This window comes from Hemitrygon akajei, chromosome 15 (assembly GCF_048418815.1).
Source record: "Hemitrygon akajei chromosome 15, sHemAka1.3, whole genome shotgun sequence".
Lineage (NCBI taxonomy): Eukaryota > Metazoa > Chordata > Chondrichthyes > Myliobatiformes > Dasyatidae > Hemitrygon > Hemitrygon akajei.
Window position 1 is genome coordinate 48,648,000 of NC_133138.1, and position 26,808 is coordinate 48,674,807.

A 26,808-nucleotide genomic window follows, 5' to 3' on the forward strand; every position below is an offset into this window, starting at 1 on the left:
ATGGTCTCCCAGTCTGCGTCGGGTCTCACCAATATATAGAAGACCGCACGAGGAGCACCAGACGACTCACAGGTGAAGTGTCTCCTCACCTGGAAGGACTGTCTGGGGCCCTGAATGGTGGTGAGGGAGGAAGTATAAGAGCAGGTGTAGCACTTGTTCCGTTTACAAGGATAAGTGCCAGGATGGAGATCGGTGGGAAGGGATGGGGGGGGGACGAGTGGACAAGGGAGTTGAGCAGTGAGTGATCCCTGTGGAAAGCAGAAAAGGGGGGGAAGATGTGCTTGGTAGTGGGATCCCATTGGAGGTGGTGGAAGTTACGGAGAATCATACGTTGGACCCGGAGGCTGGTGGGGTGGTAGGTGAGGACAAGGGGAACCCTATCCCGAGTGGGGTGGCAGGCGGATGGGGTGAGGGCAGATGTGTGGGAAATGGGAGAGATGCGTTTGAGAGCAGAGTTGATGGTAGAGGAAGGGAAGCACCTTTGTTTAAAAAAGGAAGACATCTCTTTTGTCCTGGAATGAAAAGCCTCATCCTGAGAGCAGATGCGGTGGAGACGGAGGAATTGTGAGAAGGGGATAGCATTTTTGCAAGAGACAGGGTGGGAAGAGGAATAGTCCAGGTAGCTGTGAGAGTCTGTAGGCTTATAGTAGATATCAGTAGATAAGCCATCTCCAGAGATGGAGACAGAAAGATCAAGAAAGGGGAGGGAGGTGTCAGAAATGGACCAGGTAAATTTGAGGGCAGGGTGAAAGTTGGAGGCAAAGTTAATGAAGTCAACGAGCTCAGCATGCGTGCAGGAGGCAGCACCAATGCAGTCGTCGATGTAACGAAGGAAAAGAGGGGGACGGATACTCGTATAGACTTGGAACATGGACTGTTCCACAAAGCCAACAAAAAGGCAGGCATAGCTGGGACCCATGCGGGTGCCCATGGCTACACCTTTGGTTTGGAGGAAGTGGGAGGAGCCAAAGGAGAAATTATTGAGAGTAAGAACTAATTCCGCTAGACGGAGGAGAGTGGTGGTAGAGGGGAATTGGTTAGGTCTGGAATCCAAAAAGAAGCGGAGAGCTTTGAGACCTTCCTGGTGGACCATTCCACAGGTCCAGAGGCACTATCCTGAAAGAAACAAGTTGCCACCCAAAACACTGAACCTTTAGAACTGTGAAGTTAGTTACGGACTGTTATTGTGAAAGCATGTTTATTTGGAACATGGGTTTATGAAAGGGAAATTGAATGTTTGTACATATACAGTGTTATAGTGCATTAATGTAAAGGGGGAGGAAGTGTAATGTATGGATCTATTTCTTTTAGGGCAATGACCGCCCCCCCCCCCCACCCTTTAGCACTATGTATTGATCTGTTGTCTGTGCATGCACATTGTTCTCTCTCTCTCTGTGAATACACCAGTTAAAGCTATCACCTGCATGTGTGCTTTTATTTAATTGATATGTAGTTGTGCACAGACACAACAATGGCAATAGGTAAATTGCAGTGGGTCTAGGTCCTTGCTTAGACTGGAGTTGATTCCAGCCATGACCAATCTCTTAAAGCACTTCACCACAGTGCATGTGAGCGATAGTCATTGAGGCAGCTCACCTTCCTCTTCCTGGGCTCTGGGATGATTGTCACCCTTTTGAAACAGGTGCGAACCTCCTACTGCAGCAGTAGGAGATTGAAGATGTCCTAGAACAGTCCCACCAAATAGTTGGCACAGGTTTACAGAGGCCTACCAGGTACACCATCAGGATTTGACACTTTGTGAGGGTTCACTGTCTTAAAAGATGTTCTGACATCTGCCTCCAAGAGAGAAATGACAGGGTCACCAGATACTGCAGGGATTCACACATGTTTAGTTTCATTCTCTCTTTCAAAGTGTGCATAAAAAGCATCGAGCTGTTATAATTTCCGGTATCTGAACCAACACTGGTTCTAGGCATAAGGGACTGTGGATAAAGGGGGCTGATAGAACCAGTTAGAGCCAGGTTGTAATAAGTGACAGTTCAGTGATCAAGATCAGTGTCAAGGGGACGGTCACGAGTCAACAGAGGGATTAGAATGGGTGAGTGTATGTAAACTTGGTCAATGATCAGGAATGAGCCTGTGGAGAGTCAGAAGGTCAGGGACCTAAAGCATAGCTGTAGATCAAAGCCCAAACACATTGAGGAGGACAGCATGAGACCAGGACAGAAGAGGGGTCAGACAGGACACTAGTATGTAAGGGAATGCTCAAGATCTTTAGAGGATTCTGGACTCCATTCTGCAGCTACAGTGTGAAAACATGTAACAAGCAGACATGGACAGTAAAGAACAACTTGAACTATTTTCTCCTGCTAGTCTCCAAAGAAAAGAACAATTCAAAACAAGAAACGCCCTCCAAATTTCTAGGTTAGCATGAAATGATCCAGAAATAATCTAGATGATGGTCACTTAATCAAAATAATTCACACCATCATTTTTGTCTCATTTGCTACTGCATTTCCTACTTTACAACAGTGACTACCTTCAAAAATATTTCTTTGGCTATCGAGTGCTTTGTCACCATCATGAAAGGCACTGTACAAATATAAGTATCATGTTTCTTTCTACATACTTCTGCAAGTTATGTTAATAGTACCCAATTTTCACCTACCCCATTAACTTTGTGAAACTGTCCAACCAACAATCATAAAACGCAACCTGGTTCAATGTTAAAGTGAAACCAGATCGACCTTGTGAACCAGTCATCCAACTCAACAGATTTTTTATTTCTAATAAATACGAAATTAAGTATAAAGGTTTACTCTATCAAATGGTTTATGGATTTATCAACAAACTACAGGATTCAAGAACAACTAAACAATTGCTTTCACTGACATGTCAGCTCTTATATGTCATCTGTCCAATGTGTCAATTAATTTCATTGATCTCTATTGAACAAAGTTTGAAGTGTGTATCTATGTCACCGTATACAACCTTGTGTTTTATTTTCGTGCAGGCATACTCAATAAATCCAATAACCATAACAGAATCAACAAAAGGCTTCACCAACAGGGCAGGCAACCAGTGTGCAAAAGACAACAAACTATGAAAATATAAAAAATAAGAAAAAGGAGAAATAATAACAATAAATAACTAAGTAATAAATATTGATATAACATAACATTTTCCTTTTATCACATTAATGTCACTTCATCTTATTGTCATTTCAATACAATATTTAGATATGAACTTTGTTTCTGTTATATTACTATAGCAAATTCTAATTCCTCTAACCAGACAAATTGTCACTAAATCTTAGCCATTATTGTTAGCGGTTGACAACAGTTATAAACAAAACAAACTTAATTGTAGGACAGCTCAAGTCAAATATACCTTTGAGAATATCTGATCACATAACAATGAAGAACCATCACAATCCCCTGATACCTGTTAGACTGTCAGTTGACACACTGAAAATGAGAACAGGATTCGCTCCCATAGCTTCATTTCTATTCTTGTTACACCATCAGCCTGTTAAGCGGCTCACCTACATTTCCTGCATCAATAAGAGTTTCCCCCATAAACCAAGAGGCAACCATTTTGATGCAGGTTATACACATATCATCAATAAAACCAAGCCATTTCGATCAGAACTCTGAAAATTAGTGTTCAGTGGAGAAATGCAAACAACACTGGGATAACTAGCTCGTATATCATTTGTCATTTTAATACGGAAGTCAATATAAATTTGCATTTGACCAGTGACACACATGCCCTTCATTGATTAAATGTTAAAGATATATCTGCAAATAAACATGCATGCAATTACTCTATTTCTTCCCTAAAATGTCAATTAGCTGCAATCTGTGTCACCAAATTATACAAATAAAATAATTTCCACTGGAGCCAATTATGCAACTTTCACAATAGAGAAAAGTTCGGTCAATGGTTGTCAAGGTGACCAACCTTGAATATCTATGCAATTGAATCCTTTTAGGCAACAGTGGGAGCTCCATGCCAAATTTCACAATCATCTCTACACCAGTGATCCAAACAAGCAACAGATGGATTCGTTTTCAGAGGAAATCATTTAATCAAGTACCTGCAAAACAAGAAAGGAATTCACATTTCAATTGTCTTGCAAAATGATGCTAAATCAGCTCTTACTGAAAGTAGCCCCTCCCATGTTTGTCATCATACGATCTCCATGGTGATATGCAGATCTAATTATAATGAGACCTACTGACACAACCATCCCAAGAGGCATCATGACAAATTCTCAGCTGGTTGACCTTGAAAACCTTCTCACAGCTCATTGCTTTCAAAGATATTTGAATATTATTCATTATCAGACACATTTAATATCAATCAAAAGTAACTTAAGTGTACTTTTTTTTTAATTGAGGTTAAACTTTGACACTTGAAAACCAAATTTCTGGTAGTGGTCTCAGTCAAATGAATGGCAGAAATGCGCTTTGGGAAGAAAGATAGGGTTAATGTCTTTCTCGTAATTAAGTCAGTTTAAGTGTTTTTCAGTGCAGGCATGAATACTCTTAGTCATCCAACTTAATAAATGACACAGTTTTGATTTCTATTCAAGTTATTTTTAATATTTTTACAGGTGCTAAATGATTCAGATTACAAAAGTAAACATTTACCTGAGTGGAGTTTCACTGCCGTCAAGCAATACTGTGAGGCCAGGCATCTGAATGAAATGAGACTGCTTCTACACTGCACTTTGCCAGGTACCAGCAGAGAGTGATCTACAAGCAGTGGAAGAGCTGTCCCATAGTTCAAAGATCTCTGACCCTAAATTTATTTAGTCTTTCAGTTGATTCTATTGGAATCATTACTTCCTAATACAAGCACATCATGTATGTAACGTTCAAATTGTTAAGACCAGAAGGTAGGTTGTGCTTTCCTCTCATGACAATTTAAATCTATCCTATTGCTCCAAAGAACAAAACATTCAAACTTAACTCTAACTTTCAATGGGGTCCAACATACAACTCTTTAGAATGCCCTGTAATCATTTCCATATCTCAGAATTATAAAATATCAGAGCTTGAACTCCAAGAATGCAAGCAGGAAAATAGTCTGAATTATGAAGCTTAGGTGCTAATCTATTTTTGTTCTGTTCTTGCCTTTGAGTCAGGATAGTCTCAGAAGAAGGTAAAATATTAGTACTCGAGATAATATTGAGCTGGGAGGGTTCTCTCATTACACTCTTCTTGGTTAATCTGTAGCCCCTGGCCCCAAAATTTGGAGACTTCCTTCTACAGGCAGTTAATAGTTGATAGCTTCTAGTGTGCTTCCAGGCATTATTGATTCCTATCTGCTACATGTCACATTTCACATCAGTGAGACAGGCAATATCTACAGGGATTTTGGAAAACAGGCCAAGATCAAGCCTCAGTTTAACACCACTTTCAAAGCATAAGGATGCAGAATTCACAAAGAGTGCATCAGGATTATGCCAGATAACCTGAAATGCATGCTTGAGGTGAGAAATGTTATGTCTATTGCTGCATGAATAATGAATTGTATCCTGCACCAGTGTAGAACTGTGTTGAATTTATCAGCCTGCTAAGAGTGCCTTGATGGTCATTGAGTCATGGAGCACTGAAGAAGTCCCCTCAGCTCACTAATCCATGCTGACCATCAAACACCCGTCTACAATAATCCCTTAATGTGTATGCTCTCCATATTCCTATTAATTCCTCCCAGATTTTACGATTCATCTCCATTATTTATGGTGGCCACTTGGCCTACCAACTCTCATATCTTTGGGATGTGGGAGGAAACCCATGTGGTCACAGGAAGAGCAAACAGACTTCAATGCCAAGAGCTCCTTTTGCTATCTATTGCCACTGTTCATCATAAGGCAACATAATAAAAATGTGTTTCATTTATTATTTTTACTTTATGAATGGCCATGAGTATTAAATTTACTTGCAGTAGTTCCCTTCATTTGGAGTTAAACAGTACAGAAGCAGCCTCCTCAGACCAACTCATTTATGCCAGCCAAGGTGCCTTCCTGATCTAGTCCTTTTTGTCTAAGTTTGGCCCAGATCTCTCCAAACATATCCTGTCCAGGAACCTGTTGAAATGTCTGCTACTACCACTTCCTCTGGCAGATCCGTCCATTTACCACTATCACTATGTTAAAAACTTACCCCTCAGTCCCTTTTAAATGTTTTCCCTCTCAACCTAAACCTGTGCCCTCTAGTTTTAGACTCCACTGCCCTGGGAAAAGACTGTGACAATCCATTTTATCTATGCCCCTCATTATTTTATAAACCTCTGTTAGCCTCCTCCACTCCAGGGAAAACAGCCCCAGCCTTTCTAGTTTTTCCCTCTCTCTAGCTTAATTACATCCATCCTGTCATATAGCAGTCAGAAATCAAATCAAATTAAGTTTAATTGTCATTCAAACCATACATGGATACAGCTAAATAAGACAGTGTTTCTCTGGGGCCAAGGGGCAAAAACATACATGTGCATTAAAAGTAATCAGAAAGAGAAATAAAGAACATAGTGACATAATAAAACACATTTTTGGTCCAAGACACTAAGCTTCAAGTTCTGCAAATTGATGGTTTCCAGCAGTCCGGTCTGCAATGTATATAAATATCTGGGGTCCATTTTCACCACTGTCTTATACCAGCTGTAACTCAACATTCTAACTCTTATACTCAATGCCCCATCTAAAGAAAGCAAATATACCATATGCTTAGATGCCATCTCTAGAATCAGCATGACATCTAAAACTTTGGCAAACTTCTACAGATCTGTGGTGGAGAGTATATTGATTGGTTTACATCACAGCCTAGTATAGAAACACCAATGCCCTTGAATGAGAAATCCTACAAAAAGTAAAGAATACGGCCCAGTCCTTCATGGGAAATGCCCTCCCCACCATTGAGCACATCTACATGAAGCATTGTTATGGGAAAGTAGCATCCATCATCGAGGACCCCCACCATCCAGATCATGTTCTTGCCATCAGGAAGAAGGTACAGGAGCCTCAGGACTCACACCACCAGGTTCAGGTACAGTTACTACCCCTCAACTATTGGGCTCTTGAACCAAAGGAAATAACTTCACTTAACTTCACTTGTCCCATCCTTGAAATGTTCCCACAACCTACAGACTAAATTTCAAGGGCTCTTCACCTGATGTTCTCAATATTTATTGCCTATTTATTTATTATTATTATTTCTTGCTTTTTATATTTGCACAGTTTGTTGTCTTCTGTATACTAGTTGAATGCTCAAGTTGGTGCCGTCTTTCTATTATGGCTACTATTCTATTTTGGATTTATTAAGTCCACAAGAAAATGAATCTCATGGTTGTATACAGTGACATATATGTACCTTGATAATTAATGTTTTAAACTTTGAAGTTCCTCCACACAATGACCTGTTTCATCACTTTCAGGGAACTATGTACTGATAGTTAATTTACTTCAGATTGTATTGCTATTAAGTGGGCAGCTCTCCATGCCAGTCTAAGGGAGGGCAGGGGAGTAGTTAAACATAAAGTTGAACTGGCGTCTGGGTTTCCCCAAACTGTAGAGCAACTGACTGGGTGTGGGATGAAACAACAAACCAGTGAAGGCAAAGCAGAGGGGCAGGTGGAAGTCAAGTCTAGTAATAGGACAAAGGGTGAACCAGAAAATACAAACACTCCATGTGCTGTCACTGACGATAACTTCCACACAATAAAACTGTCGGATGTCATATATAACTCGAAAAATCTTTTACAAAGAACTAAAATTACTTTGTTACAAAATGACAATTAGTGCAAAAGAAGAATAATGAGGTAGTGTTCAGAGTTTCGTGAACTGAATAGGAATCTGAAGACGAGGGGAAGAAGCTGTTCCCCTTTGAATTGTTAGGTGTGGGTCTTTAGACTCCTGTACCTCTTTACTAATGATGGGAACAGGAGGAGAAGAAGCAAGTAAATAAATTTACTTTGAACTTTGAGGAGGAGTGAGATAGATTGGCTGGTAGGATGCTGGCACAGCAGCAACCTCACACTCAACATCACCTAGACAAAGGAATTGAAGAAAAGAGAGAAAACCATAGTGATTTATAAAATATACTATTCCAGTTATTTTCCTTTAGATTAAAAGGTTCCACTGTTTACATCTTCATACTAAAATCATCGAGCCATAGGTCATGAACCTTCAAATCATTACTCTGCTGCTCTCATTGATGACACCATAATTTTCAGGGAAACATGACAAATTGACCAGTTATTCACAGGCACCATTTCCACTGGAGAAAGGCAGCAATGTTAAAATTTAGCTGAATTTTGCTTTTTATATGTGGCTTCCATATGAAGGTCAATATAAAATGGCTCCAATGTCTATACAACTGTGTGAGGAATACAGTAAGAAAAAATAAGAACTAACTTGTATACCCCAGTCAATTGTTGACCTTTGGGACACTGAGTTGAAGAAGTGTTACACTTGTGGTACATGGTAATAGAACTGCTTGCTGTTTCCTGTCACATCTAGACATGGAAAATAAAGATGTGTTTTCCTAGACTTGGCTCCTGATGTATTCACCACCACATCTGTAATATTTGCAATACCTTGTGTTTTTAGCATGCAAGGGTATCCATGTCAGTTTGAAGGTGAAATCACTGTGACTACTTTTCTTCTGCTCAACCAAACACCTGCAAACTGAAAGAAAATTCTCAATAGGCAGATACAATGGATGAGCCAACCAAAAGGTTAATAGGTTAATTGTATGATTTATGCGCCTCTGCTGCATATAAGGTTATAAGACATTGGAACAGAATTAGACCATTTGACCCATTGAATCTCTTCCACCATTCCATCATGGCTGATCATCGTTCTCAACTCCATTCTCCTACCGTAACTTTTGATGGCCTAACTAGCCAAAAACCTTCAACCTCTGCTTTAAATGTACTCAATGACATGGCCTTCACAGCCATCCATAGCATTGAATTCCACAGAACCAGCCTCTTCAATAGTTGAAGAAATTCCTTCCCATCTCTGTTCTAAAATGGACACCCCTGTATTCTGAGGCTGTGCCTTTCCACATCCACTCTGTCTAGGCCTTTCAATAGGATACCCCCCCCCCCCACCTTATTCATCTAAACTTCAGCAAGTACAGACACAGAGCCATCAAATACTCCTCATACATTGACTGTTTCATTCCCAGAATCATTTCTATGGACCTCTTTTGAACCTCTCCAATGTCAACACATTCTTCCTTAGATAAGGAACTCAAAACTATTCACAATACTCCAAGTGTGGTCTAACCTATGCCTTATAAATCTTCAGCATCACAACTTTGCTCTTATATTCTAGTTCTCAAAATGAATGCTAACCTTGCATTTGCTTTCCTAACCACCAACTCAACCTGCAAGTTAACCTTTAGGGAATCTTGTACAAGGACTCCCAAGTTCTTTTACAGCTCTGATTTTTGAATTTTCTCCCCATTTAGAAAACAGTCGATGCCTTTATTCCTTCTACCGAAGTGCATGACCATACACTACCCTACACTATATTCCATCTGCCACTTCTTTGCTCATTTGCCCGATCTGCCCAAGCCCTTCTGCAGACTCCCTGCTTCCTCAAAACTACATGAGCCTCCACCTATCTTTGCATTGTCTGCAAACTTAGCCACAAAGCCATCAGTTCTATCATCCAGATCATTAGTATGTAGCGATGTGCTACACACAGCGCTGAAATAACGACACGCAGTCGATAAGTCATTTCGAGACTAGTTTATTCAAACTTCGCGGCGCTGGCATTTAATCCCTAGCGCTCGCCCTCTCCGGGTGGAAATGACATCAGAGGTACATTACCAAAGTCTCCCCCTGCGCGCTGGCTATTTGTGAGCCGGTTCGCCTGCGCAGAAAGTGGGTCGCCACATAACCCCCCCTCAGAACCGGCGATACACCCCCCTATGTCCACAGTCTGGATCAGCCTCTGTTTGGGAGGTCTGCCTCTGCTCTGTGGTGCCTGATCCTCGACCGGCTGCGCCAAGTCCACATGGGCTGGTTTGAGTCGGTCCACCATGAATACCTCCTCTCTCCCCCCAATGTCCAGAACGTACATGGACCCGTTGTTGTTGATCACCTTGAACAGCCCCTCGTACTGCCGCTGTAGTGGTGCCCAGTGTCTGCCCCTTTGTACAAACACAAACTTACAGTTTTGCAGTTCTTTGGGTACATGGGTTGGGGTCAGTCCGTGCTGTGAAGTCGGTATGGGGTCTAGGTTGCCAAGCCTTTCACGTAGTCTGTCCAGGACTGCTGCGGGTTCTTCCTCTTGCCCCCTTGGGGCTGGTATGAACTCTCCCGGGGCGCGCCATACACCAACTCGGCCGACGAGGCGTGCAGATCCTCTTTGGGCGCTGTGCGAATTCCAAGCAGGACCCAGGGAAGCTCGTCCACCCAGTTAGGTCCTCTCAGGTGGGCCATGAGAGCCGACTTCAAGTGACGGTGGAAGCGTTCCACCAGTCCGTTCGACTGTGGGTGGTAGGCAGTTGTGTGGTGTAGTTGCATTCCCAACAGGCTGGCCACAGCCGACCACAGGCTGGAGGTGAACTGGGCGCCTCTGTCGGAGGTAATGTGGGCTGGTACCCCGAAGCGTGCTACCCAGGTTGCAATCAGTGCTCGGGCTCAGGAATCGGCAGATGTGTCGGTGAGCGGGACCGCCTCTGGCCACCTCGTGAACCGGTCTACCATAGTTAGGAGGTACTGCGCTCCTCGGGACACTGGTAGGGGGCCCACGATATCCACATGAATGTGATCGAACCTCCGGTGGGTGGGTTCGAACTGCTGAGGCGGGGCTTTAGTGTGCCGCTGCACCATGGCTGTTTGGCACTGCGCGCACGTTCTGGCCCATTCACTGACCTGTTTGCGAAGTCCGTGCCACGCGAACTTGCTGAAGACCAGCCAGACAGTTGTCCTGATAGATGGGTGTGCCAAACCGCGTGTGGAGTTGAAAACTCGCCGCCTCCAGGCTGCCGGGACGATGGGGCGAGGTTGGCCGGTAGCCACATCGCACAGGAGGGTCCTCTCACCTGGGCCTACGAGAAAGTCCTGCAGCTGCAAACTCGAGACTGCGGTCCTGTAGCTGGGCATCTCATCGTCTGCCTGCTGCGCCTCCGCCAGTGCTGCATTGTCCACCCCCAGGGACAGGGCCTGGACAGCAGGTCTGGAGAGTGCGTCCGCCACGACGTTGTCCTTTCCCGAGACATGCTGGATGTCCGTCGTGTACTCGGAAATGTAGGACAGATGTCGCTGCTGGCGAGCCGACCAGGGATCGGACACCTTCGTGAACGCGAAGGTCAACGGTTTGTGGTCCGTGAACGCGGTGAACGGCCTGCCTTCTAAGAAGTACCTGAAATGCCGGATTGCCAGATACAGTGCCAACAGCTCCCGATCGAAAGCACTGTACTTGAGTTCGGGTGGTTGTAGGTGCTTGCTGAAGAACGCTAAGGGTTGCCAGCACCCCTCGATGAGCTGCTCCAGCACCCCACCGACTGCTGTGTCGGATGCGTCCACCGTGAGGGCGGTCGGTCCGTCTGTTCTGGGGTACACCAGCATCGCGGCATCTGCCAAGGCTTCCTTGGCTTTAACGAAAGCGGCCGCGGCCTCCTCGTCTCAAGTAATGCCCTTGCCTTTACCCAACATCAGGGTGTACAAAGGGCGCATGATACGGACTGCTGAGGGGAGGAAATGGTGGTAGAAGTTCACCATACCAACAAACTCCTGTAGGCCTTTGTGTTGGGCCGGGCAAAGCGTCTACCTTGGCGGGCAGAGGTGTTGCCCCGTCTTTGGTAATCCTGTGGCCCAGGAAGTCAATGGTATTGAGACCGAACTGGCATTTGGCCGGATTGATCATGAGGCCGAAATCACTCAGGCGGGAGTAGAGCTGGCGGAGGTGGGACAGATACTCCTGGCGACTACTGCTGGCTATAAGGATGTCATCCAAATAGATGAACACAAAGTCCAGGTCGCGTCCCACCGCATCCATTAGCCGCTGGAACGTCTGTGCGGCATTCTTCAGGCCGAACGGCATTCAGAGGAACTCGAACAGGCCAAACGGGGTGATAAGTGCTGTTTTGGGGATGTCTTCAGCGTGTACCGGGATTTGATGGTATCCCCGGACGAGGTCTACTTTGGAAAATATTCTTGCCCCATGTAGGTTTGCTGCAAAGTCCTGTATGTGTGGCACGGGGTAGCGGTCTGGAGTTGTAGCCTCGTTCAGTCTGCGGTAGTCGCCGCATGGTCTCCAACCCCCGGCTGCTTTGGGCACCATGTGCAGGGGGGAGGCCCATGGGCTGTCGGACCTCTGTACAATCCCCAATTCCTCCATCCTCTTGAACTCCTCCTTTGCCAGGCGGAGCTTTTCCGGGGGGAGTCTTTGTGCGCGGGCGTGGAGGGGTGGTCCCTTGGTCGGGATGTGGTGCTGAACCCCGTGTCTGGGCATGGCTGCCGTGAACTGCGGTGCCAGAATCGATGGAAAGTCCGCCAGGATTCTGGTGAATTCGTTGTCCGACAGCGTGATGGAGTCCAGGTGTGGGGCCGGCAACTTGGCTTCACCCAGGAAGAACGTCTGGAAAGTCTCGGCATGTACCAGTCTTTTCCCTTGCAAGTCGACCAGCAGGCTGTGAGCTCGCAAGAAGTCCGCCCCCAGGAGTGGTTGGGCCATGGCGGCCAGTGTGAAGTCCCACGTGAACCGGCTGGCGCCGAACTGCGGCTGCACTGTGCGGGTGCCATAGGTCCGTATCGTGCTGCTGTTTGTGGCCCTCAGGGTGGGTCCTGGCTTCCTGTTGCGGGTGTTGTACCCCATCGGGGGCAAGACGCTGATTTCCGCTCCGGTGTCGACCAAGAAGCGGCGTCCCAACTGTTTGTCCCAGACGTACAAGAGGCTGTCCTGGTGGCCAGCCGCCATAGTCATTAGCGGCAGCTGGCCCTGGCCCTGGCCCTTGCAGGGCGGGCGACAACGGCGGGCTTTTCTACCCCACCACTGGTGGTAGAAACACCACTGTTCACTGGCCTCCTCACTCCTGTCTCTGTGTTGTGTGCGCCCCCCTGCCGGGCCTGGTCTGCATCCAGAAAGTCGGCAGTTTTAGCGAAACTGCGTGAACAGATGAAGAGTCGGTCATCTTTGGTCCAAATCCCGTTTGGACTGTCGGGGTCACCAATGTAGCTATGTGCTACACACAGCGCTGAAATAACGACACGCAGTCAATAAGTTTTTTTGAGACTAGTTTATTCAAACTTCACGGCGCTGGCATTTAATCCCTAGCGCCCGCCCTCTCCGGGCGGAAATGACATCAGAGGTGCATTACCAAAGTCTCCCCCCCCCCCCCCCCCCCGCGTGCTGGCTATTTGTGAGCCGGTTCGCCTGCGCAGAAAGTGGGTCGCCACAAGTATATAATGTGAAAGCAAATGGTCCCAAAACTGACCCCTGCAGAACAGCACTATTCACTGGTAGCCAACCAGAATAGGCCCTGTTTATTCTGACTGCCTCCTGCCAATCAACCAATCTTCTATCCATGCTAGTACCTTTAGTATCTTTCATGTAATACCGTGGGTTCTTATCTTGTTAAGCAGCCTCATGTGCAGCACCTTGTCAAAGGCCTTCTGAAAATCTAAGTAAATAATATCCACTGACTCTCCTTTGTCTATCCTGCCTATTATTTCCTCAAAGAATTCCACCAGATTTGTCAGGTAAGATTACCCTTAAGGAAACCATGCTGACTTTGGCATAATTTACCATGTGCCTCCAAGTATCCTGAAATCCTATCCTTAATAATAGACTCCAACGTCTTCTCAACCATTGAAATCGGACTAACAGGCCTATAATTTCCTTTCTTCTGTCTTCTTCAAAGATTATTACTAATGCCTCCACAATCTCTTCAGCTCTACTGCTTTGAAAACCCTACAACAAAAATTTGCTAAATCAGATTACATGTTAGCATTAGTCATTACTTAAAATCTTTTACATCATTACTTTCACCAACATTTTGGTGATAGAAAAGAAGGACTAAATGAAAGAATGTTTTATTTCTGCCAAATTAATTCTTATAAAGTCCATGATTTACATTATATACTCTGGCTCAAAATACGAATCGGGCAAATACACATTTTCATATTATTAAAGCCCTTTCATAATAAATCTTACAAAAATCAGCAAAATTACCCTCTGAGCAAAGGAAATCCAAACATATCTCCTGCTATAGCGAAACATATTATTTGAAGCATCGATGTGTGAAATAGAATTTCATTATAGCAGGATTTCATAAAACGGAGAATCAAAACACATTGCTCTTTCTTGACATACACATTTATTATTGTTTTTTTATATAAAACTCATAGGATGCCAAGTTATAACAACAGTATTTAAAACATAAGGGAAAAATCAACATGTGTTTGCAAATTTTGTTCGTTCTCACTAGTAAAATTAAGGTAAAATTAAAAGTAAACTAAAATTAACTTTGATTTGATTGCCACCCAACCATGATGACCTATATTTTACCTGCAATGCATTGCTGAGATCAGTGCTGGTGTTTTCTTCCTTCAAGTCTCAGAGCAAGTTGTAGATTTTCAGCTCTTGGTTTTGACTTGATCCATCCTTTCAAAATTGCTAATGGAATTGTGAAAATGTTACTGAGCTTATGATCTGCAAATGGAAGAGAAGGATATTGTGGTGACCTCTTTTCCATTGAATCACCTTCATATCTGATTTGCTAAAGGTCTTGCATTTGGTTGAGGGTGTCATGAGATGACACTGATGACTAATTATGACCCCACAAGGAGAATGATCACCCATCTATAACTGTTTGAAATAAATAACTTCCAATCCTTCTCTCTGAAAACCTAAAATAAAAGCAGAGCCCCAGATTTACCTAACAAGTCAGACTGCATCTGCAGGGGGAGAAACAGTGTTAACATTTCAGGTTGGAGACCCTTCGTCAAAACTGGAGACTTAAACAAAAGCTTGCTAAACTGCAGGGAGGGTGGAGAAGAGTGGAGCTGACCACGGGATAAATTGTAATCAACATTATCTTGTCAATGAGTAAATAGGAGCAGTTTGAGAATAAGAAGGTAGACAAAAGAATGCCTGTACTGCATTCTGCAACTCCGACATTTTTTATCTATGTTCTTTACTCAACATTCCCATTCTCTAACTACTCCCATTTGTTCATTGACCAGCTAACCTTAATTATAGTTTATCCCCATGGTCATCTTTCTTTCACATTCTTAAAGACAATCCCTGACCCCTGCAGTTTAACAATCTTTTCTTTCCTTCCCAATTCAAGGGCCTTCAACCTGAAATGTTAGTTCTGTTTCTCTTACCACAGAAGCAGCTCGACCTGGTGAGTATTTCCAGTGTTTTGTGGTCTGCGTACCTTTGAAACAGCATTTGCTATTTGCCACAGGGACCAGGCTGAATTATATCTACAGCAGCACGCAACCTGATCCAGCTGAATCCCGTTCTGTATTCTTGGCTGCAGTGCGAGTGGCACAAAGAATCAGGATCTCCTCAGAAAAGCAGAGCAGGAAGAGTCACCTGATCCCCTTTATCTGTTCCCACTTTGCCAACTTCAAAGCTCTTCCTTACCTAAGATTTCACTAAAATGCCATATAGCCCACATTATCAAGTTAACATTGTGTTCACCCTACCTTTGTGATATTTTCAGACTATTTTAACACTGGAACATTCCATCTGAAGTTGTCCATTCCGTCCGAATAATAATATTTTTTTAAGAATTTGCTACAAACCTGTAATGATGTAATTGTAATAATGTAATTAGAGAGCAGGCCATTCTAGATTGGGTATTGAGCAATGAGGAGGGGTTAGTTAGCAATCTTGTCGTGCGAGGCCCCTTGGGTAAGAGTGACCATAATATGGTGGATTTCTTCATTAAGATGGAGAGTGACATAGTTAATTCAGAAACAAAGGTTCTGAACTTAAAGAAGGGTAACTTTGAAGGTATGAGACGTGAATTAGCTAAGATAGACTGGCAAATGATACTTAAAGGGTTGACGGTGGATATGCAATGGCAAACATTTAAAGATCGCATGGATGAACTACAACAATTGTTCATCCCAGTTTGGCAAAAGAATAAACCAGGGAAGGTAGTGCACCCGTGGCTGACAAGGGAAATTAGGGATAGTATCAAGTCCAAAGAAGAAACATACAAATTAGCCAGAAAAAGCTGCACACTTGAGGACTGGGAGAAATTCAGAGACCAGCAGAGGAGGACAAAGGGCTTAATTAGGAAAGGGAAAAAAGATTATGAGAGAAAGCTGGCAGGGAACATAAAAACTGACTGTAAAAGCTTTTATAGATATGTGAAAAGAAAAAGATTGGTTAAGACAAATGTAGGTCCCTTACAGTCAGAAACAGGTGAATTGATCATAGGGAACAAAGACATGGCAGACCAATTGAATAACTACTTTGGTTCTGTCTTCACTAAGGAGTACATAAATAATCTTCCGGAAATAGTAGGGGACCGAGGGTTTAGTGGGATGGAGGAACTGAGGGAAATACATGTTAGTAGGGAAGTGGTATTAGGTAAATTGAAGGGATTAAAGGCAGATAAATTCCCAGGGCCAGATAGTCTGCATCCCAGAGTGCTTAAGGAAGTAGCCCAAGAAATAATGGATGCATTAGTGATAATTTTTCAAAACTCTTTAGATTCTGGATTAGTTCCTGAGGATTGGAGGGTGGCTAATGTAACCCCACTTTTTAAAAAAGGAGGGAGAGAGAAACCAGGGAATTATAGACCGGTTAGTCTGACATCGGTGGTGGGGAAAATGCTAGAGTCAAACAGCACATTTGCAAAGCGGTGAAATCATTGGACAAAGTCAGCATGGATTTGTGAAAGGAAAATCATGTCTGACGAATCTTATAGATTTTTTTGAGGATGTAACTAGTAGAGTGGATAGGGGAGAACCAGTGGATGTGGTATATTTGGATTTTCAAAAGGTTTTTGACAAGGTCCCACACAGGAGATTAGTGTGCAAACTTAAAGCACATGGTATTGGAGGTATGGTATTGATGTGGATAGAGAATTGGTTGGCAGACAGGAAGCAAAGAATGGAAATAAACGGGACCTTTTCAGAATGGCAGGCAGTGACTAGTGGGGTACCGCAAGGCTCAGTGCTGGGACCCCAGTTGTTTACAATATATATTAATGATTTAGATGAGGGAATTAAATGCAACATCTCCAAGTTTACGGATGACACAAAGCTGGGCCGTAGTGTTAGCTGTGAGGAGGATGCTAAGTGGATAAAGGGTGACTTGGATAGGTTAGGTGAGTGGGCAAATTTATGGCAAATGCAATTCAATATGGATAAATGTGAGGTTATCCACTTTGGTTGCAAGAACAGGAAAACAGATTATTATCTGAACGGTGGCCGATTAGGAAAAGGGGAGGTGCAACGAGACCTGGGTGTCATTGTACACCAGTCATTGAAGGTGGGCATGCAGGTGCAGCAGGTGGTGAAAAAGACGAATGGTATGTTGACATTCATAGCAAAAGGATTTGAGTACAGGAGCAGGGAGGTTCTACTGCAGTTGTACAAGGCCTTGGTGAGACCACACCTAGAGTATTGTGTGCAGTTTTGATCCCCTAATCTGAGGAAAGACATTCTTGCCATAGAGGGAGTACAGAGAAGGTTCACCAGATTGATTCCTGGGATGGCAGGACTTTCATATGAAGAAAGACTGGATCGACTAGGCTTATACTCACTGGAATTTAGAAGATTGAGGGGGGATCTTATTGAAACGTATAAAATTCTAAAAGGATTGGACAGGCTAGATGCAGGAAGATTGTTACCGATGTTGGGGAAGTCCAGAACGAGGGGTTACAGTTTAAGGATAAAGGGGAAGCCTTTTAGGACCAAGATGAGGAAAAACTTCTTCACACAGAGAGTGGTGAATCTGTGGAATTCTCTGCCACAGGAAATAGTTGAGGCCAGTTCATTGGCTATACTTAAGAGGGAGTTAGATATGGCTCTTGTGGCTAAAGGGATTGGGGGTGATGCACCATCAATAACTCTTGGGGACGGGAGGCGAACGATAGGCTTTTATTAGCAGGAAAACGGAGCACAGCATCTCGGAGACTGAGGGGGGAGCAGTGCCTCCAATCGCCTTTATACAGGGGTCTGTGGGAGGAGCCACAGGAGCAGTCAGCAGAGGGGCGTGTCCAGACAGGTATACAGAGTTTACCACATTCACCCCCCCACCTTTGTTTTAAAAGAGAGTCCCCATGGGGCGAAGTTTCTTACAAGTATATTTACAGGTTAAGTCTATCAGGCGGTCGAGTCTGTCACTGCGATCTACGTAGCACCAGTGGTGATTGCACCGGTGACGGTGGTTATGCTGGCTCCGGCCTGACTTGAGGTGCCAGCCCGTTAGGCGCCAGTAATCCCTCATGCATGTGCGTGGCGCCCGGTATGGGAGTGTCATGAGGATTCTGTGTAGGGCTTGGTGTGCGTGGTGTCTCGTGGGTATATACATCGGTGGGTACGGGGTTCAGAGTCACCGTGGAGTGTTCGGGGTAGGGGTCTGGTACCCCTGCAGGCGCCAGGTCGCGGACAGAGGTCCTCCTGCCCATCAGGTAAGACCACGTAGGCATACTGGAGGTTCGCATGAAGTAGGTGAACCCTCTCGACCATCGGGGAGTATTTATTGCTCCTTGCATGTTTCCGGAGCAGCACTGGCCCTGGGGACGTCAGCCAAGCCGGTAGGGTGGTCCCAGTGGCAGACTTCCTGGGAAAAGAAAAGAGGCGCTTGTGAGGGGTGGCATTGGTGGACGTGCATAACAGGGATCGGATGGAGTGGAGTGCCTCGGGGAGGACCTCCTGCCAGCGAGAGACCGGCAATCCCTTTGACCTAAGAGCTAAGAGTGTGGCCCTCCACACTGTGGCATTCTCCCTCTCCACCTGTCCATTTCCCCCGGGGATTATAGCTTGTGGTCCGACTAGTAGCAGTGCCCCTAGCCAGCAGGTATTGGCGCAGCTCGTCACTCATAAAGGAGGACCCTCAATCACTGTGGATATAGCAGGGATATCCGAACAGAGTGAAGAGCTGGCGCAGGGCTTTTATGACGGTCGTGGCAGTGGTATCGGGGCAGGGGATGGCAAAGGGGAACAGCGAGTACTCATCGATTATGTTGAGAAAGTAGATATTGCAGTCGGTGGAGGGAAGGGGGCCCTTAAAGTCGACACTCAAAGGGGCAGGTGGCCTTAATAAGTTGTGCCTTTTCAGGACGGTAGAAGTGTGGTTTGCACTCAGCGCAGACTTGGCAGTCCCTGGTCATCGTCCTGATTTCCTCAAGGGAGTACGGCAGGTTTCGGGCTTTCACGAAATGGTAAAGTCAGGTGAACCCCAGGTGGCAAAGATCTGCATGGAGGGTGTATAGCCGGTCGAGCTGCGCACTGGCACATGTTCCCCGGGATAGGGCATCAGGGGGCTCATTGAGCCTTCCAGGCTGGTACAGGATATCATAGTTGTAGGTGGAGAGTTCTATACTCCACCTCAAAATTTTATCATTTTTGATTTTGTCCCGCTGTTGGTTGCTGAACATGAACGCAACTGAGCGCTGGTTGGTCAGCAAGGTGAACCTTTTGCCAGCGAGATAGTGCCTCCAGTGCCTAATAGCTTCCACTATGGCCTGGGCTTCTTTCTCCACCGCGGAGTGCCGAATTTCAGGGCCTTGAAGGGTATGAGAGAAGAATGCTACCGGCCTTCCTGCCTGATTGAGGGTAGCAGCCAGCGCGAAGTCAGAGGCGTCACTCTCTACTTGGAAGGGAATGGTCTCGTCCACCGCATGCATCGTTGCTTTGGCAATGTCCCCTTTAATGCGGCTGAAGGCCACGCGGGCCTCAACTGAGAGGGGAAATGCGGTGGACTTGACCAGGGGGCGGGCCTTGTCTGCGTAGTGAGGGACCCATTGGGCGTAATAGGAAAAGAAGCCCAAGCACCGTTTGAGGGCTCTGAGGGTGGCGGGAAGAGGGTGTTCCAACAGGGGGTGCATACGGTCGGGGTCAGGGCCAATGACCCCGTTCTCCATGACATACCCAAGGATAGCGAGTTGGGTGGTTCTGAACACACACTTGTCCATGTTATAGGTGAGGTTAAGAGCTTTGGTCGCTTGGAAAAATCGCTGGAGGTTAGTGTCGTGATCCTGCCAGTCGTGACCACAGATGGTGATGTTATCCAGATATGGGAACGTGGCCTTCAGTTGGCACTGTTCCACCATCCGGTCCATTTCCCTCTGGAAGACAGAGACACCATTCGTGACACCAAAGGGGACGCGCAGGAAGTGATAGAGCCTGCCGCCCGCCTCGAAGGCGGTGTAGGGGCGGTCCTCCGGGCGGATAGGGAGCTGATGGTAAGCGGATTTCAGGTCTATGGTCGAGTACACATTGTACTGAGCTATCTGGTTGACCATATCCGCGATGCGGGGTAGGGGGTACGCGTCAAGCTGCGTGAACCTATTGATAGTCTGGCTATAGTCCACGACCATCCTATTTTTCTGCCCGGTCTGAACAACGACCACCTGGGCCCTCCAAGGACTTGTGCTTGGCTCAATGATCCCCTCCCCGAGCAGCCGCTGCACCTCCGACTGAATGAAGGCCCTGTCCCCCGCGCTGTACCTCCTGCTTTTAGTTGCCACAGGTTTACAGTCGGGGGTCAGGTTGGCGAACAGCGGTGGGGGAGGGATCTTGAGGGTGGAGAGGCTGCAAGCAGTGTCAGTAGCGCAGCTGTCGGCATGGTGTTGGGTGGGATGTGCGGGTCAGTGTGTGTGTGTGGTCAGTAGCGGGGTATATGACGAAGTCCCACAAAACTGAGGATTTCTGACAGTGATTGGTGGGAGGGGCCCGTCATACTCCATTGTCACACCTTTCAGGTGGCTCTGGAAGTTGAGCCCCAATAGCACAGGGGCACACAGTTGAGGCATGACCAGTAACGCAAAGTCTCGATATTCTGTGCCCTGCACCACCAATGTCGCTACACAACCCTCCCGGTTGTCTGTGGAATGCGACCCAGAGGCCAAGGTGACCCTCTGGCTTACCGGCCGTGTCACGAGTCCGCAGCGTTGCACTGTGTCTGGGTGAATAAAACTCTCAGTGCTGCCCATGTCAAACAAGCAGCTAGTCCTGTGCCCCTCCACCTGGATGTCCATCATTGACCTTGCGAGCTGGTGTCGAGCGCTTTGGTCAAGGGTCACGGAGGCCAGAGTTGAATCACTGTCTTGGTGCCCGGTAAGCACCCATGAGTCAGAGGCGGGGCGATGTGGCACTGACAAAGATGGCTGCCCGCATGCCTCGCACGCGGCGGGCAGGCAAGATGGCGGTGACCAAGATGGCCACCCCCATGCCTCGTACGAAGCGGGCAGGCAAGATGGCGACCCCCATGCCTCGCACGCGGCGCTGCTCGACCCCGCTCGTGGTTTGGACTCACAGGCCTTGGCGAAGTGGCCCTTCTTTCCACAGCTGGAGCAGGTAGCTCCTCGGGCTGGGCAGCGTTTTCGGGGGTGCTTTTCGAGTCGGCAGAAGTAACACTGCGCAGACTTGTGACTGGCAGCAGCCGTGGTCGATTCGCCGGCGGGTTGCGGGGACTTCACGGACTCGCGACTGGCAGCAGCCGAGGTCGATTCGCAGGCAGGTTGCGGGGTCTGCAGCGTCCTTGAGGCCGGCGGGAGATCGCGCGCCTGGACAGCATCAGCGTTGTGCAGAGCGGCCTCCAGCGTGTCGGCAGGCTCGATCGCCGAGTGTAAGATAAGATCGGTGTGTTTCAGCAGCCGCTGGCACACGTACACTGACCTGATCCCCGTAACGAAGGCGTCTCTTACTAGCAGCTCCGCATGCTGTTCCGCCGTCAGTCCCCTGCAGTCGCAGGCCTGCACGAGTATCTATAGGGCCCGGACAAACTCAGCGCTCGACTCTCCGGCCCGTTGCCGCCATGTCACTAAGCAATGTCTTGCATAGACCGTGTTCTCCGGCCACAGGTATTGTCTTTTGAGGGTATCCAGTGCCCCTTGGTAGGTCGGCAGGTCCCTGATCAGGGAGTAGACCCGCGGATTGACCCTGGAGAGGAGAATTTTGCACATCGAGGCAGGTTCGGTCACACGAATCTCCTCCAGGTACGATTGGAAGCATGCAAGCCAGAGTGCAAAAGCGATGCCGGCTTCCAGAGATTGAGGGTCAATATCCAATCTGTCAGGTCATAAAATGCTCTCCATGTTTTAAAACTGCTGCTAATAAAATTGATGCACCATCAATAACTCTTGGAGACGGGAGGCGAACGATAGGCTTTTATTAGCAGCAAAAGGGAGCACAGCATCTCGGAGACTGAGGGAGGAGCAGTGCCTCCAATTGTCTTTATACCGGGGTCTGTGGGAGGAGCCACAGGAACAGTCAGCTGAGGGGCGTTTCCAGACAGGTATACATAGTTTACCACAGTGGGTATGGAGAGAAAGCAGGTACAGGGTTCTGAGTTGGATGATCAGCCATGATCATACTGAATGGCGGTGCAGGCTCGAAGGGCCAAATGGCCTACTCCTGCACCTATTTTCTATGTTTCTATGTTTCTATGATTGCTGGGATAGAAAATTTGAGTTGTGATATTATTGGGGAGGAGAATAAAAATCCCATCTCAACATTAATGGGTGGATTGTGGAAAATCCAATGCTTTGGATCCAAGAGAATATTCAGTTATTTATGGCACACATAAGTATGTTTATTTATAATGGTAAACATAGTGGCCAAGAAATTACTTCACTGCATTCCAATAGCTTAAAACAGAATTACCCTAATACTGCTTTTAAAAGTCAGCATGACCTTCTAATACTAAGTTTCAGGAACAATTTTGCCTGGTTTCCCTTTGTAAAACAGCACAACAATTTTCAGCACACTCTGTTGTTTAAGTCTCCAAGCTGTCAGCATTTAGCCCAACCATTGCAACATTGCCATCTGCACTTAAAGGGACATACAGTACCACTACGTAAGCAGCAAACCTCAACCTACTGGGGAACATTGCTGCTTAAAGAGTGAACACTGCAATGGTGAGAAGGGCCAGGAAGAGTCGGGATGAATCAGGACGGGCTAGTGGAGAATAGTTCTCCCTGTGCAATGAATAAAAGATGTTTCCAGGGCTACACTCAGACGCTCCTGGACGAAGCTTTTCCAGAGAGGTCTCTGCAAGGAATATTACTACACAAATGGAGAAGCCCTTCCAGAGATATTTAAAACATCCTTAGATATGGGTGGGGTGCTGGAAGGCTTGTAGGCAGAAGGGATTAGTTTAGTCAGCCATTTGGATTAATTATAGTCTAATTAGTTTAATAACTAATTATTAAGTTATTAATAAAGTCAAAAGGACTTTATTAATTTATTCTAAGTATAAAGGATAAAGTCTAATTAGTTCAGCTGTTCTCCCAAGAACACTTTGGAATTGGATTATCCAAAGACTCAACACATCCTGAGGCAGGAAGTTCTGCCCCCCCCTCCTACAACCTGTAGACAGTATCTCATTAAGACCAGCCTGCTTTACAGCACCATTGCCAGATTGTGCATTTACATATTTCCCCAACTTTTCCTTTAATCTTCCCTTGTGAGATTTCAGACCATGCCATCTCTTGCCTGCCGCCAGACTTCTATTTCTGAGAACACCATGCAAGGCTCTGGTCCCCATATCCCTGGGTCAGACCACACCAGGAGCACAGTTCCAGTCCACGTATGATACACCCAGAGCACAATCCCAGTCAGTGTAACAATTCAGTAACTTTGTTTTCCCAAGGCTGCTTGACATCAGATTGTCCATGTGCAGTTCCCGACGACATCCCATTATTGTTCCAGCCAGGAAATCTCTCCTGTTCCACTTACAGCCTGGATAATGAAAGCAACACGTGTACCGATGGAATATCAGTTATAAATACTGAAGGTTAGGCAGCGGGATTGTCGAATGTGGGTGAAATCTAGAAAGGACTGGATCAGACCAACACCAGGAGTACCATGCACAGTTCCCATCTCTGTGTCCTTTGGTCACACCAACACTGGGAGCACCAGGCATGGTTCCTGTCTCCATATACTTGGTTCAGATCCAACACGGGTGCACCATGCACAGTCCTGAACTCTGTATTCCTGCATTAGAACACTGAGCACTGTGCACAGATGCTGTCTCCATATCCCCTGGGCAAAACCATACTGGAGACACCATTCATATGTGTGAATTCCGGAATAATTTCCTTTTGTTTTTGTCTCCCCTCCCTCTCCCAGAATATGGCCTGAGACTCACTGACAACACTCTACCAATTTCTATCATCCCTGATCCAAGATGGTTCCCAGCGTGGGATTATCCTCAACTCTGCTTGACACTCCCTTTTGGTTGTTGTCAGGTGGCCATTTTATTGTCCAGGCCCTGGTTTTGGATAGGAATGTGGTGCTGCTTAAGTTCAATGACCTGGTGCTGAGGAGAATAGCATTTCTCATCATCTCCCATATCAAGGTTTTTTTTTAATGGTTGCCCAAGCTGTAAGTCTCCCCTCTCCACGCCACCAATGTTGTCCAAGAGAAGGGCATTAGGACTCATACAGTTTGGCACCAGTGTCATCGCAGAGCAATGTGTGGTTAAGTGCCTTGCTCAAGGACACACATGCAGCCTCAGCCAAGGCTCGAACTAGCGAACTTCAGATAACTAGACGAACGCCTTAACCACTTGGCCATGTGCCAACATGCTGGTGACTAATGTCAAAGAAGATACTAAAAGCTTTTTTAAGTATATAAAGGGTAAAAAAGAGTTGAGGGTAGATATAGGACCAATAAAAAAATTACGCTAGAGATATTGTAATTAGAGACACAGAGATGGCAGAGGAACTGAATGTGTATTTTGCATCAGTCTTCACAGTGGAAGACATCTGCAGTATACCGGATATTAAAGAGTGTCAGGGAAGTGAAGTATGTGCAGTGAAAATTACACCTGAGAGGGTGCTCAGGAAGCTTAATGGTCTGAGGATGGATAAATCTCCTGGACCTGATGGAATGCACCCTTGGGTACTGAAGGAAGTAGCTGGAGAGAGTGCGGAGGCATTAACAATGATCTTTCAAGAATCGATAGATTCTGGTATTGTACCGGATGACTGGAAAATTGTAAATGTTACTCCGCTATTTAAGAAGGGTGGGAGGAATCAGAAAGGAAACTATAGACCTGTTAGTCTGACATCAGTAGTTGTTGGAAGTTGTTGGAATCGATAGTTAGGGATGAGATTACGGAGTACCTGGAGGCACATGACAAGACAAGCCAAAGCCAGCATGGTTTCCTGAAAGGAAATTCCTGCCTGACTAACCTACTGCTATTTTCTGATGAAATTACGAGCAGGGTAGACAAAGGAGATGCCATGGATGTGGTGTACTCGGATTTTCAGAAGACCTTTGACAAAGTGCTGCACAGGAGGCTGCTTAGCAAGATAAGAGCCCATGGAATTACAAGTTACCAGCATGGGTGGAGCATTGGTTGATTTGGTGTACTTCGATTTTCAGAAGGCCTTTGACTGCACGTGAAGCTGCTTAGCAAGATAAGAGCCCATGGAATTACAGGGAAGTTATTAGCATGGGTGGAGCATTGGCTGGTCGGCAGAAAACAGAGAGTGGGAATAAAGGGATCCTATTCTGGTTGGCTGCTGGTTACCAGTGGAGTTCCACAGGGGTCGGTGTTGGGACCACTGCTTTTGACAATGTATGTCAATGATTTGGACTATGAGATTAATGGATTTGTGGCTAAATTTGCCGATGATACAAAGATAGGTGGAGGACTGGTAGTGTTGAGGAAACAGAGAGCCTACAGAGAGATTTAGATAGTTTAGGAGAATGGGCAAAGAAGTTGCAAATGAAATACAATGTTGGAAAGTGTATGGTCATGCACTTTGATGGAAGAAATAAATGGGCAGACTATTAAGATGGGGAGAGAATTCAAAATGCAGAGATGCAAAGGGACTTGGGAGTCCTTATGCAGGATACCCTGAAGGTTAAATTCTAGGTTGAGTTGGTGGTGAAGAAGACAAATGCAATATTGGCATTCATTTCTAGAGGTATAGAATATAAGAGCAGGGATGTGATGTTGAGGCTCTATAAGGCACTCGTGAGACCACACTTGGAGTATTGTGTGCAGTTTTGGGTTCCTTATTTTAGAAAGGATATACTGACATTGGAGAGAGTTTGGAGAAGATTTACAAGAATGTTTCCAGGAATGAAAGGGTTACCGTATGAGGAGCATCTGGCAGCTCTTGGGCTGTAATCCCTAGAGTTCAGGAGAATGAAGAGGGATCTCATAGAAACATTTCAAATGTTAAAAGGCCTGAACAGATTAGATACAGCAAAGTTATTTCCCATGGTAGGGGATTCTAGGACAAGAGAGCACAACTTCAGGATTGAGGGGCATTCTTTTAGAACAGAGATGCAGAGAAATTACTTTAGTCAGAGGGTAGTAAATCTGTGGAGTTTGTTGCCATGAGCGGCTGTGGAGGCCAAGTCATTGGGTGCATTTAAGGCACCCAATGGTTCTTGAGATAGGTTCTTGAGTAGCCAGGGCATCAAAGGGTATGAGGAGAAGGCAGGGGAGTGGGGATGACTGGAAGAATTGGATCAGCCCATGATTGAATGGCAGACTCGATGGGCTGAATGGCCTACTTCTGTTCCTATATCTTATGGTCTTATGGTTTTTCATTGATTCTGTTGTATTTTTTGTTCCACTGTGAACGCCTTGAGAAAATGAATGTCAAGGTGACATATATGTACTTTGATAATAAATTTACTTTGAAATCTTTGAACTCTGAGTTCCAC

At 45.8% G+C, this 26,808-nt stretch overlaps 1 long non-coding RNA gene across 1 annotated transcript in view; it reads right to left on the minus strand.

Moving 5' to 3' along the window:
- Positions 1–3,739: 3,739 nt before the first annotated feature.
- Positions 3,740–26,808, minus strand: part of LOC140739596 (uncharacterized) — a 59,647-nt gene continuing 36,578 nt past the window's right edge. The window contains exon 3 of the long non-coding RNA XR_012101681.1: positions 3,740–4,060. This is a non-coding gene — a long non-coding RNA (uncharacterized lncRNA). The remainder of the gene's footprint in view (positions 4,061–26,808) is intronic.